Consider the following 11,971-nt stretch of genomic DNA (forward strand, 5'->3'; position numbering starts at 1 on the left):
GTCCTGCGGATCCAGTAAGTTTCTGCGCAGACGTCTCTTTTCAAGGTGAGTCTTGCGGGTCCAACTGGGCTCTGCTGGGACCTACCTCTTCAGCCATTATCATTTTATTGGGGTGCTTGATTACCATGTGGAAATGAAATGAATTACCTTGTGTTGTTTGGTAGAAAGAAAATAATGAAAGAATAAAATAAAGATGGTAGCGAGTGTGTAACATCCTAAAGTCGAAAATAAATAATTTATTACTAGTAGGAGTGCCCGCGCGTTGCGGCGGGTAAACTCAATTTTGAATAAAATTCATATCGGAACATAGATAAGCTAAGAACGTGATGACGATACTAAGAATGTGATGACGATACTGATAGTATAAAAATGAACGACAATTGGGAGGTGAAATAGGGGTTGCGACCTGAAAGGTGTATGGATAGAAACGGAAGGTGTATGGATAGAAACAGAAGGTAGGCTTATAAAGTCACACTGGTGGTTAGCATTCGTCTTGACACGTCTAAAGAATGGAATTGATTGCTTGTACCGTCTTATTACATTACGTAACCAAAGTGAAATTGATGTTTTAGGGAAAGCCTTAAGGTACTCATAAAGTTTAGACAACCCAAATTTATATATGTTTGCTTATATCCTGCATTAATATTAATTTTCAGGTTGAAATTGGTATCTTCTTTCCGTTGATTGTTTTGAGGTCTTTGGATGGTTTTGAACTCAACCTCAAATTAAGTGTTCTCTGGTATGTTTTATCTTTAATTATTGTCTCATATTTGTTTAAATCCTTGTTTTTCATAATATTCATATATATTGGTTCTCTCAAATTTATTAAGTTATGACCTTTCTCTACAAAATTCAATCAAATCCCTGAATAGATTTGTTTTTTATCGCTTTTATTTGTTTAAAACGTTGCAGAATGGAGAAAGTTTGTAAGGGTCCACAGATGCTTATTGATCTCTATGTGAATTCTGACTGTGATCTTGATGCTCCAAATTCATTTGAAAGAATGGTAATCTATCACTTTGATCTATGTACAGGCGGCAATTACCACTCATTTACTTATGAATCAGTTGATTTAGGTTATGTTTTTGTTCCAAACAGGCCAAGTAAATTTGGATCATTCCGTCCCCTCTCTTCAAATTGAATCGACGTTTATCCATATCATTAGTCTGCATTACAATTCAGTTGGGTAAGGTTTTGTAAAACACTGTTAATTTCTAGGTCCGAAAAATATAATTATTGTTGTTGTATTGCTTATATTAATTATATATTTTGTGGTTTTGATTAATTCTACCATTTTAATTTTGGTGCTAACTGCATTTGATGAGTATGTATATGATGGCAAGGTATTTTCGGAATTTGGTTAGGGTTGAATAAAACAGCTTGAGTGTCTAGGTAACAAAATTAATTCTATTGGGGTGCTTGATTACCATGTAAAAATGAAATGAATTACCTTGTGTTGTTTGGTAGAAAGAAAATAATGAAAGTATAAAATAAAGATGGTAGCGAGTGTGTAACATCCTAAAGTCGAAAATAAATAATTTATTATTATTGGGTGTTATTATTTAGTATTTGCTATTTTAAATAATAATTAATAAATATGGTGTTGGCCAAACAAGTTGGGCTTAGGAATTTATGGACTTAAATGAATAGAGATGGGCCTTGGATCCATAGTCTTGAGGTATATACCTTAAAATAGGCATGTTCAAAACGGTTTGGGACTAGGAACCGGAACCGGTTCCTAACCGGTTCCTATATTCAAAACCCTCAATTAAACCGGTTCCAGGCTCGAACCGGTTAGGGAACCGAACCGGTTCTCCCACCCTCGGACCCCTAACCTATCTAACCGGTTCTTACCGGTTCCTAACCCGGTTCCTGTACCGTAACCGGTTCCAACCGGTTACAGTGTAAAATTTTATTTTTTTTTCGTTTTTCGTTTGCGATTTGGATTCTAAACTTCGATTCGTATTTGTATAACATGAAAAATAAAAAAAAACAATTAACATAAAAATAAACAATTAACTGATGAAGAAAAGACAACTACTGAAGATGTTTGCCACTGAAGACAACTACTGAAGGTTGTCACTGAAGACAACTACTGAAGGTTGCCACTGATGACAACTACTGAAGGTTGCCACTGATGAGGAATACTCATCAGTGGGAACATTCATCAGTTGCAGAGTTTATTGTCACTGATGCAAAATATGAATCAGTGACACATCAGTTGCAGAGTTTCATCAGTTGGAACATCATCAGTTAAATATGTAACCATTGTACAATGTAAACTTGTTCATTGGATTTGCAATACAAGTGCATTTAGTTTTTTTTTTTTCGTTTTTCGTTTGCGATTTGGATTCTAAACTACGATTCGTATTTGTATAGCATGAAAAATAAACAAAACAATTAACATAAAATTCATTTTATTTACTTTAAGAAGTTCAAAAAAAAGGTTACATGTTTTAAAATCTTCAAAAACAAACTAACAAAACATTAAACTTATAAATATAAAGTTATGACATATTATTTCTAGAAAAGCATTCTTGTTCGTCGTAATTATTGAGCGGCGACTTCTTCCTCGGAATTACTTGTAGATATGTCTTCTTGTTCGTCGTGCACTCGAACATCAAGTAGTGTTTCATCTTCGAGAGTGGTTACGTGTTGAATACGATCGATTGAGTCCAAGTGATCCTTTAAGCAAATGCACATCTCCACTGACTCCGAATTTAGTCTTGTTCTTCTCACCGATATTACCCTGCCACTAAGAGAAAAAGCGGATTCCGAAGCTACCGTAGAAGCTTTGACGGTTAGTAAATCACGGGCCATGGTGGCAAGAATCGGAAACTCGGTTTCCTTTACCTTCCACCAAACCAAAACATCAAAAGTGCCATATTCCTCTTCGGATAAACCGGTAGAGTAATCATTTGCACTATACCTTCCTAGTTCGCTTGAAGGGGTGTTACCCCTTTGTTTTTCAGCCGTTACGTTGCGAACGGTGTTCATAAGGCTAATCATGGGATCTCGTACTCTAGTAGCACTTGAACTTGATGAAGACCCCCCCGGCATAGGCATGTGTATGTTTGACCCATATTTATTTAAATAAAAGTCATACATAAATTTAAAATTCAAGTTAAAATCATTTTTTGCCTCTGTTGAAAAGTTTGGGTCAACTTCATGCATATCTAAGGCTGGAAAAATTTCGTCTATCACACATTCAACCCCCGTAACATTTAACATTGGGTTTAAAGCGGCAGCGCAAGTAAAAACCGGTGGCAATTCAAGAAAGTATTTTTTTAATTTAAACTTCATTGGTAATATGATGTTTGAAAACATTGGACTTTTATTTTCAAATTCTTTAAGATTGTTAACGATTAAAAATAACTCCGAAAGAACCAAGGGACTTGTCGGATAATACGTTCCCGATAGTTTCGTAGTTGATGTTTTAAAAACTTCAAGAAAAGTCGATAAGTCATTGATAATTTCCCATTTCTCATTTGAAAAGGGGATTGCCAAATCATTCTCGGCAAGACTAGAATGAAACATTTGTAAAGTTTCTCTTTGTTTCAAAGCACTTTGAAACATTATGCAAGTGGAATTCCATCGATGAGGTACATCCCAATTAGCTCCCAAAGCTTTTCTTCCCGTATCTTTACAAAATTTTCTATATTCCATTTGTCTTTTTTTACTTTTCTTAAAAACTTCATGTATCATTAGTCTAAAATCGTTTATAACCGATGTAACCTCATCCGAAGCAAGTCCGTCTTGCACGATTAAATTAATGATATGTGCAACACACCTTGAGTGAAAAAATACACCATTGCAAATCGGCGTATATTTTAATTTTAATTTATCAACCGCCGATGTATTATTCGACGCGTTATCAAATGCCATTGAAAATATTTTATTTTCCAGTTTATAAGTTTTTATAACATAATCTAAAATTTCAAACAAATTATCTCCCGTATGTTGATACTCAAAGAGTTCGAAAGCAATGGTGCGTTTCATCATTTCCCACGATGACCGGTCTACCCAATGAGCGGTGACACAAAGATAAGATTCGGGTAGACCATGTGGAGCCGACCAAACATCACTAGTTAAGTTTATTCCCGTATTTATATTTTCAAAATATGCAATTAGTACATCTTTGTCCTTCTTCCACAATTTTAAACAATAACGTTTAAGAGTATGACGACTTACGTGAGTGTATTGTGGTTGAAGCGTATCTCGAATCATGGCGGTTAAGCGAGGGTTGTCGAAGTGGCTAAACGGCAAAGCTTCTTGAATCACAAACTTCGCCATACGATCTTGAACTCGATCAATTTGGTATGTAAATATTCCGCCTTCACTATCCATTTGCGTTTGTTGCGAATCAACGTTCTTTTTCAACGCCTTGCAATACGGTTTTTCGATGTGTTTCTTCAAATTTGAATTCGAAAGTGGGTTTAAATAAATCCCACAAAACTTGCACCGAGCCTTCAATGAATGGTCACTCAATTCAACCAAATCCCAATTGCACCAAATCTCTTGATTACGATTATGAGGTACAATACGAACGAAACTTGGTTCGGCGTTGGAACCTTGACCAACCGATGATTGTGAGGTAGCCATAACAACAAATATGAATATAGAAGAAGAGAAAACAAGAGATTAGAGAACTCAAAACGTTGTAATAGCGTTTTTTTGTATTTTTTTGCGTTCGGGTTTGCGTTTTGAGTGTTGTGATGAACCCATGACACCAAATACCTATTTATACTAGTAGTAGGGTGCTTGGGGGAGCCAAAAACGACTATTTTTGACCCCAACGGTCAAAAAACGGGCAAAAAAACGATTTCCAACGGCTATATTCGATCCAACGGCTAGAACCGGTTAGGAACCGGTTCCGGATGGTTCGGTTCCAGAACCGGTTCCGGTTCGGTTCCGGTTCGGTTCCGGTTCCTACCCGCCCCCACTCAAAAATGCTAGAACCGGTCACGGATCATCGGGTTGAATCAGATAGGGTCCGGTTCCTACAAAAAACAGGTAGGAACCGGTTCGGGTCCGGTTCGGGTCCACCGGTTCGATTCCAGGAACCGGTTTCGTTGAACATCTCTACCTTAAAACCCCTCCGTAAAACCCTAAATCTCATAATTCCATACATTTTCACATTTGCCTCCACACACAAACACTAATTCTTCTTAAGATCGGATCCGAGATCCAAGGAAAACAAGGTGTTGTCGTGATTTAATCTCCATCAATAACAAGAAACATACCAAGATTATCACCCTGGTTCAAGCCAAGGCCGAACCGAATCCGGACCGAGGTGGAACCGAACCCGTAAGGTATGTTTTAGCTAGAGGTTATGTATTTGATGTCATTTAGCCAAGAAAATTGGTAGGATGATAGATCGGGTCATGATTATTGATAAAGTAATGAACTTGTGAGTAAATGGATTAGTTGGTTCGGTTAGGGTAAAACGAGTAGTATTCGGTTCGTGAAAAGGACAGGCAAACGAAGTCGGTTTTGCATGAAACTTGGTAGGATAGTAAATCGGACCTTAACGTGTAGGAAAAACATAAACTTGGTGATAAAAGAGTTATCGGGTGAGATTCGTTGAAATGAGATTCATTTGCTTAAAATGCGATGCGATTCGCTTGCTTAAAATGCGATGCGACTCGTTTTTAATGCAATGCGATCCGGTTATCACTAGCTATAGGAGTATTGTTTAAATAGAAAGATAGTTAATTTATACTTATTTTTTGGTCAAAAATTACCAAAGCAATAATTGAACAAATTCGTTAAGTGAGGTAGAGCGCTCTTTAAATATTTAGTAAACTAATGCGGTTAAAAGTAAAGGGTGACATAGGGATGTAACAAGGAAAAAACCTTAGATTCCGGTGAGGATCCTCATAAAACAACCTCGGGAGGGGAAAATTATCCCTTGCCTCAATTTATTGATAAGGAAAAAGTGATTACAGCTCGAGAGCAAGTGTTGATTGAAGCTAGTAGTTACAGAGAGTGTTTAGAGTGTGTGAGATGTGTCCTTTTTCGACCAACATTGCCTCATTATATAGGAAAATAAAATAACCAAAAGTTCTACAAATTCGGGAACCCTAGTTGCTTGTGACCGTTAGTGGACTTATTCTTCCTCCAGGTGCACTTCAACTGGTTCTCCGAGTTTTCAGGTGAGAATTAGTCATTATAGCCGTTGTAAGTTGTTATAGGCTTTATTAACCAGCAAGCATAAATTAAATATAACATATAGTCGGTTAGTTCAGGATCCTAGAACCAGCTAGGAATCCCAGCTGCCATGATACTCGTCAGGATCATGCTAGAGATAAAATGACCCCTAACAATTGTCCCCAAAAAATACTACAGCTGTCAACGATGATTTCATAGCTGTTATATTTTTTCACTCGATGAAAATTTTGAATTTTGGCAGCTAGAGAAAGACAATAAGACTTGGCTCAACTCCCTAAGCTCTTTACCGCCACATCTTTAATCTTGATTTTAACCCTATAATTACTCCGAATTCCTACATATCTTCTCATCGTATCTCGAAGCCAGTTAATTCTCCCTTCCCTCTTTATAGGGTTTTCTTCATTTTTTTCTTCTTCTTCATCGATCATGGCAAGAAAAAGGTCAAAAGCTTCTGTCTCTAGTAGCAATAACTCTCACCCTGACTTCAATTGTCAACAGATCCTAGTCGACCCTGACTTTGAATTCTGTAACTTTTCTGACTTAGACTTAATAACCCTTCAATCCAGCCATGCTTTCCCCGAAGAAACCATCTTCCGGCCATTCGAAAAAACCCTACGCTCCGATTGCATCTCTAAGAAATGGGTTGACTTTCTGGCTTACCCTCTTACCCTTGGTCTGAGTTATCCTTTTCCTGACTTTATTTCCCGTTTCTTCGAGGTCACCGGCATTGGCTACATTCAGGCTATGACTATGCTGTGGAGGATCTTATCCGTTCTTAGCAGGATCATCACAACTCACAATATAGACCTGCAGATATCAGACCTAGCCACCATATACAACCTTAGGACCCATGGCTTCTGTCGATTCGTTCTTCAGCTGATGTCCAACCAACTTCCCCTGGTTTTAAATACTAAAAGAAATGATGGTCAATGGTATAGGAGGTTATTTTTTGTCCAGAGGGATTCTATTCCCGGAGGTGAAGAACTTCCTTACCGATGGGTTAAAAAGGGTAGGATCAAGTTTATAATTTTTAGGAATAACATAATGTAAATGATACTTATCTTTTCTTGTTTTTTATTTCAGCCAAGTACTCTGATCTTGCAACTCCTACGTCCGGTGCTTTGAACAGGATTCCCCAGATATTGAGGCTTCCCGAAGTAGAACACGCTTTCCTTTTTCCTTTAAACGTTTTTGGGGCTTTATGCATACTCGTATGTGAAGGAATTGATATACGTATTTTAATTAAAGTCGTATATCTTGTAGGAAAGTGTTTGTATATTAATTTATTAATATATATTTGAATGTTAGTTGATAGAATAGAAAGAGTTAGGGAACAAGCCCTAATAATATTGTGTAGAATATGCATCTGAATGTTATGTATAGAAGAATGGGTACATGTTCATGTGTAGAGCCTTCGGGCCTCATGCATGAACAATAGGTTAGGATAGAAAATCCCTCTAACTTTGTATGGCTAGGTTATGAGCAAGAAAAGATGGCTCGGTTATGAGCAAGATTATATGATTCGGTTATGAGCAAGAAAACATGGCTCGGTTATGAGCAAGAATAGATGGATCAGTTGTGAGCAAGAATAGAAGGTTCGATTATAATCAAGAATAGATGGCTCAGTTATGAGCAAGAATGGGAGGCTCGGTTACGAGTAAGGATAGGAGGCTTGGTTATGAGCATGCATGTATGTACCTAGTTATGGAATAATTGATAAATGGGCATAGAGCAAGTAAATAATGAATAAGAAAGGTTACGTTATGTATGAATGTTTGAAAGATGTGATTTGTTTATAAATTGTATGTTATGAAAAGAAAGAAACATTAGCACTCACTCAGCATGTAGCTGACTTTTAGTATGCATGCAGATATTGTTAATGGCGTGGCGAGCTTGAAGTGCGTACGAGGCTATCCATATTGAAGATTAGTTAGTGAAAGAAGATAATGCATAAAAGTTTTAGTTTCCGCTGCTATTTGTATGTGCTTCTGCTGTAACAAACTGACTTTATGAGTAAATCCAACGTCTAATATAGGGCTGTCGGGACCAGGGCCTTACAAGTTGGTATCAGAGCAAAAGTTTGAGAGATTTAAGAACCCTTATATGCTTAGACTTAAACAGAGAACGAGACCGAAGAAGAAAGACAGTATGAATAGCCATATGCCACTCAAGCAAGCTTACAAGTAGAAAAGAATATAACTGATTTGAATGTTAAGATGTATGTTACGGTATGAAAGAAAGTATGTGTAAAGTACATGACTAAGTTCACTAGTCAGAATGAATGATATGATATAAATTGTTGTGAATGCTAGGTTAATTGCTAGAGATAGAAGTATATATGAAATGTTTAATTGAGTATCTAACTGTTTAAAAGTAGAACCTAGCACAAGTGAAACCACTGTTAGGATTAGTGAAGGCCTTTGGGTTGGGTTCGTTGGTTGACAATTAGAAGACTAAAGGGGGCGTCCCGTTTAATGATGGAGGAAGGCCCATTTGACATTTTCTTGGTCTCTAAGTCATTTAACCTAATTGTTCTTCATATATATCATAGTCATGTATTGTAATCTTTGTACTGTGCTTAATAAAATACCCTAATTTCAGCCCGTGGACGTAGGTCGCCTTGACCGAACCATGTGAAATCTCATGTCTCTTATTTATTGCTTTCGTTTGTGCGTGTGTGTTTGTGTTTCCGCTGCGTACTGACCTTATTCAATACCTAACAAGTGGCATCAGAGCCGAGGGTTCGTTAAACGCGCCGTGCACTGAGACGAGAGCTGGTTCATCTTCGGTTTGTAAGTCATGTTCATAAAACTTTTGAAAGCTAATATTTGCTAATTGGTTGGCACGACTTTTGAGGAGAATGACTTCTTTCTTGTTGATTTATTTTGGTTGACAAATTGAAAAAGGAAACAAAAGCCATAAAGTTGGGAAGTCAATTTTATTTGTTTTTTTATCTTGGGTCACACAAACAAAAAGAAAGAATAGGGAGACAGCCATTCGTTGAGTCCCCTTGTTTACTAGGGTTTAAGTTTTAACTTTAGAGAACCAAAAAGCTTTGCTGATGCCGCCATAAAATATCGTCAGCCACCAGAACTCACTTGCCGCACCAGAACTCACTTGCTGCATCGCGTGTTAGGGTTCTTCTATTGATTCGCCGCTGTTAACGAGATACCGCGTCGTGTCCTATAACTGTTAATCAAAGGAAGAAGTAGTGCCGGCTGCTTCTTGTTGCCGGATTAAAACTGATAGCCACTCAACGGAAATTGCCGTCTACAACCTCTGTTTCAACCGTCGATCAGAAGAAATCAAGTTTACTCGTTTCTTGTTTCTGGTTAGGGTTTGTTTTGGGTTGTTTTGACTCAGGTTGGGTGTTCAAGATTCGGTTTGGTATTCGGGTTTGCTTTGAATGTGTGGTTCGGGTATTTTTTAACAGGAGTTTCGGGTGTAAAAGAGAGCATCAGGTTTTGGGTTAGAGTTTTGTTTATAGGTTTTTTCTTTGTTTTCTCGTTTGCAATGTCTGAAGACGGGAAGGTTCGAATCGACAAGTTTAACGGGACTTTTTTTGCATGGTGGAAAATGCTAATAGAAGCGTTACTTGGGGAACATGATTTGGATATCGTATTGGAGGAAAAGCCGGATGATATGGATAAAGCCGAAGAAGCAATTTGGAACTTAAAGGACAAGAAGGCTAGAGATAAAATTACATTGGCTTTGACGAGGAGCATTGCTTTTAATATTATGAAAGAAACCACGACTTGTGGTATGATGACAGCTCTGTCAAATATGTATGAAAAACCGTCTGCGGCCAATAAGGTGTTTTTGATGAGGGAATTGTTTATGACAAGGATGCACGAGGGAAGTTCAGTCACGGGTCACATTAATAATTTCAACTCAATTATGTCCAGGTTAGCTTCTGTGGACATGAAGTTGGATAATGAGACTCAAGCTATTATATTGTTATCTTCTTGGCCTGAGAGTTGGTATGGAACTGTAACGGCCATTAGTAGTTCTGCGGGGGCCGATGGTTTGACATTTGAGGGGGTCCGAGACATTGTGTTGGGTGAAGACGTTCGCCGGAAAAGCAAGAGTGGCGGATCATCTTCTGGTATGTTTTATGCAGGCAGGGGAAGGGAAATTAACAGGAGCAGTGGGAGTCGAGGGAGAAGTTCATCAAGAACTTGGAAAAATGTGAAGTGCTGGAGGTGTAATGAAGTTAGGCATGTTAAGAGTGATTGTCCAAATAGATTACAGGGAAAAGCTGCTGAGGTGAACGCTGCTGAACAGGTTAATGAAGGCGTCAGTGATGACGAGGCATTATTTTGTAGTGTTGATAGCATGGTGGACTCTTGGGTCATGGATTCCGGATCTTTGTTTCACGCTACGCACAGCGGGGAAACGATGGTGAATCTAAAGGTTGGTAACTTTGGGAAGGTACGTATTGCTAATGGTGACGTTCTTAATGTTACGGGCATGGGGAAGGGGGACGTTAATTTGGTAACTCCATTGGGAACCGTTTGGAACTTGAAGAATTTTAGGGCTATTCTATCGTTGAAGAGAAGTCTTATCTCTATTAGTCAACTGGATGAACTAGGCATGGAAGTAAAGTTCGGTGGAGGTAAATGGAAGGTAACTAAAGGTAGTCTGGTTATTGCTCATGGAAACAGGTGTGGTTCATTATACATGGTGGAAGTGTCTATTGAGGGAAGTATGACCGTCTCTCAAAACAAAGTCGGTTTCGCTAAGTCGAAGGGGTAAAATAAGGTACACTTTGCAAGAGTGGAGCCTTGTGCCAAGGTGATTCAAGCTGAGCGGGGTCGGAGGTCTAAAACAGGTAAGGGTTTGGTGACAGTGGGAGCGCGGGTTATGTTCCGGGAACAGTTACAAAACAATGTTGGGTTTTGAAGACCGCTATTCCTATTGATAAAATCTCTCATGGGGAACTCTTGCTGAAAGAGGAGAGTGGTAATGGTTGTCGTGTTATCTCTGGAAATAGTGGATTGTGCATATCAGTTGAGATAGAGAACGGATCAGTTTTGGCTGATGAGTTGGAGCTTGGTGGAGCTTCAATTGGCCCTTCTGGTACTTGATGTTGAAGGGGGGGGGGGGTGCTGCAATTAGGGGGTAAATGTTAGCTTGTTTATGGGAACTGAAAGCTTGGAAGACTTGTTAATAAAGATTGCTGATATTACTGATGAATGAGTTGCTTTGTACTTGAATGGTGGGCTGGAGTTTATCGCATTGCCTTCAAGTGGGAGATTGTTAAGATTAGCGAAGGCCTTTGGGTTGGGTTCGTTGGTTGACAACTAGAAGACTAAAGGGGGCGGCCCGTTTAATTATAGAGGAATGTCCATTTGACGTTTTCTTGGTCACTAAGTCATTTAACCTAATTGTTCTCTATATATATCATAGTCATATAATGTAATCTTTGTACTGTGCTTAATAAAATACCCTAGTTGTAGCCTGTGGACGTAGGTCGCCTTGACCGAACCATGTAAAATCTCGTGTCTCTTATTTATTGCTTTCGTTTATGCATGTGTGTTTGTGTTTCCGCTGCGTACCGACCTTGTTCAATACCAAACAACCACAAAGGGAAGTGTATAGGACACGGAAAGTAACGTGATTAGTTTATCACAACTGGTCAATGTTATTAAATGTTGCCTTATTATCTTTATTAATCTAACTCTACTAAGTTGAAAACCTGATCCTTCCTAACTTTAGAAAATATTGGCTTGGTAAGATATTATTCATTTAACTTGTTATTTATCTTGTCACGTGACTAATAATGTCACATAGTTAGGGG

The sequence above is a fragment of the Bidens hawaiensis genome, unplaced genomic scaffold (genome assembly GCF_021521415.1).
Source record: "Bidens hawaiensis isolate Kalapana, Puna unplaced genomic scaffold, B.hawaiensis_p1.1 tig00012466_1, whole genome shotgun sequence".
In the NCBI taxonomy this organism is placed as follows: domain Eukaryota; kingdom Viridiplantae; phylum Streptophyta; class Magnoliopsida; order Asterales; family Asteraceae; genus Bidens; species Bidens hawaiensis.